Raw genomic sequence first — 3,173 nt, forward strand, 5'->3', positions numbered from 1 at the left:
TAGCAACAGTGAATAGGTACATCCCTTTCTTCACATTTTCTCCAGCACTTGTATCTTTCTTTTCTTAATGCAATTTCATTGAGATACACTCACACACCGTATAATCCATCCAAAGTGTACCATCAATAGCTCACAGTGTCATTAGATAGGTATGCATTTGTTGTCACGATCATTTTCCAAGCATTTTCATTACTACAAAATAAAGAAAAAATACATATAAAAAAAGATAAATATCAAAGAACACACAAATAATCCTATGCCACTTATCTCCTATATTATTTATATATTTTTGTCATTATTTTATTACTCATATGTGCATACACTGGTTAAAGGGAGTGTCTGTCACCAGGTTTTCACTATCACACAGTTACATGATAAAAGCTATATAGTTATACAATTATCATCAAGAATCAAGTCTACTGGATTATTGTTCAACAGATTCAGGTATTTCCTTCTAGCTATTCTTACACAGTAGAAACTAAAAATGGAATATCTATATAATGCATAAGAATAACCTCCAGAGGAGAACCTAAGATGATAGCTAGGAGAGACAGGGCAAAAAAAAAACCTCCTTGAAAAATACTAGATAAAAGTCAGAAAGTGACCCAGAACACCAGTTCCAGTGATGCACCAGCTGGACAAGGTCTGCTAAATCCACAGGGACCGTGCACTTGGTGAAACCGAGATTCTGCACTCTGAAACGAGTGAGTAAGCCTGCTGAATGTCCGGCAGCCATGCTGAGGTGTGGGGAAACTGTGGGTTGATGTTTGGAGGCAGACTAGTTCTTTTTTAAAAAACCCAAAAGTGGCTGCAGATTTGGCAGCGAGAACTGCACAGTGAAGTGTGGCAGGAATGGGCTGTGCGAACTCCTCAATATCTGGCATTGAAGATAGCCTTTCATGCACCGGGTGCTAATTTTCTCAGAGCAATGCAGGCAGAGGTGAGCCAAAAGGGAAAAATAACCACACCTCTTGCAGCCATCTTCCTGGTGGGCTGGGAATGCTCCTGCCCAGTGCCAGAGCCACAGCCCAGAGCTGAGCCAAAAACCCAGTATGACAGGAAGTGTTTCCAGCAACACATGCACATGCCACAATATCGGGCGTGGACAACAGCCTTTCGCACACCCACCGCTAATTGTCCCGGAGCTGGGAAGGCGGAGCTGTGTGAAAAGGGGGAAATTAACACGCCCCATACAGCCATCCTTACAGCAGGCTGGGAATGCACCTACACGGCCCGGCAGCCCAGAACTTCCCTTGATGGACAGTGCGCATCTGTGATGTAGCACAGCCTTCCCTCAGCAGAGGCCCTAGAAGAGCATGGCTTGGATGAGGCACCCACTTGGAAATCCCAGGGACCATATGCCAATACCAAGGACTTGTGGGTCAGTAGCAGAGACAATCTGTGGTGAGACTGAAATGAAGGTTTAGACTCTTGCAACAGCCTTAAATCTCCAGGAACACCTGGGAGGTTTGATTATTAAATCTGTCCTCCCTCTCTAACTGCTCACACATACCCCACATTCAGGGTGGACAGCGCCAACAACACACCCAAACTTGGTGCACCAATTGGACCCCACAAGAATCAGACCCCTAAACACCACAAAGACAAAGTTGGGGAGAACTGACTTGAGGGAAATAGGTGACTCGTGGATGCCATCTTCTGGTTAGTTAGAGAAAGTGTACTCCACCAAGTGTAGATCTGACAGATTAGAGATAAGGCTTTGAATAATCATACATATCCTAAAAGAACCCTCTCAAGTAAAGCAAATGCCAAGAGGCCAAAAACAACAGAAAATTTTAAAGCATATGAGAAAACCAGATGATATGGATAACCCAAACCCAAACACCCAAACCAAAAGTTCAGAGGTGACATAGTACTTGGAGCAATTAATCAAAGAACTAAAGACAAACTATGAGAGTGTGGCACAGGGTATAAAGGACATGAAGTAGACCCTAGAAGAGCATAAAGAAGAAATTGCAAGAGTAAATAAAAAAATAGATGATCTTATGGAAATAAAAGAAACTGTTGATCTAATTGAAAAGATTCTGAATACTCACAGTACATGACTAGAGGAAGCTGAACAATGAATCAGCGACCTTGAGGGTCACAGAATGGAAAATGAAAGAACAAAAGAAAGAATGGGGAAAAAAATCGAAAAAATTGAAATGGACCTCAGGGATATGATAGATAAAATAAAACATCCAAATATAAGACTCATTGGTGTCCCAGAAGGGGAGGAGAAGGGTAAAGGTCTAGAAAGAGTATTCAAAGAAGTTGTTGGGGAAAAATTCCCAATGTTCTACACAATATAATATACAAAGCATAAATGTCCAGCAAACTCCAAATAGAATAAATCCAAATAAACCCACTCCAAGACATATTCTGATCAGACTGTAAAATACTGAGAAGGAGCAAGTTCTGAAAGCAGCAAGAGAAAAGCAATTCACCACATACAAAGGAAACAACATAAGACTAAGTAGTGATTACTCAGAGGCCACCATGGAGGTGAGAAGGCAGTGGCATGACATATTTAAAATTCTGAGAGAGAAAAATTTCCAACCAAGAATACTTTATCCAGCAAAACTCTCCTTTAAATTTGAGGGAGAGCTTAAATTTTTCACAGACAAACAAATGCTGAGAGATTTTGCTAATAAAAGACCTGCCCTACTTCAGATACTAAAGGGAGCCCTACCAACAGAGAAACAAAGAAAGGAGAGAGAGAGATGGAGAGAGGTTCAGTACTAAAGAGATTCAATATTGGTTCATTAAAGGACAATAAGAGAGAGGGAAAAAATATATCTGACAAACATAAACCAAAGGATAGGATGGCTGATTCAAGAAATGCCTTCACAGTAATAACATTGAATGTAAATGGATTAAACTCCCCAGTTAAAAGATATAGATTGGCAGAATGGATCAAATAATATGAACCATCAATACGTTGCATACAAGAGACTCATCTTAGACACAGGGAAACAAAGAAATTGAAAGTGAAAGGATGGGGAAAAATATTTCATGCAAGCTATAGCCAAAAGAAAGCAGAGTAGCAATATTAATCTGAGATAAAATAGACTTTAAATACAAGGATGTTATGAGAGACAAAGAAGGCCACTACATACTAATAAAAGGGGCAATTCAACAAGAAGAAATAAGAATTGTAAATGTTTATGCAC

This window comes from Choloepus didactylus, chromosome 1, assembly GCF_015220235.1.
Source record: "Choloepus didactylus isolate mChoDid1 chromosome 1, mChoDid1.pri, whole genome shotgun sequence".
Lineage (NCBI taxonomy): Eukaryota > Metazoa > Chordata > Mammalia > Pilosa > Megalonychidae > Choloepus > Choloepus didactylus.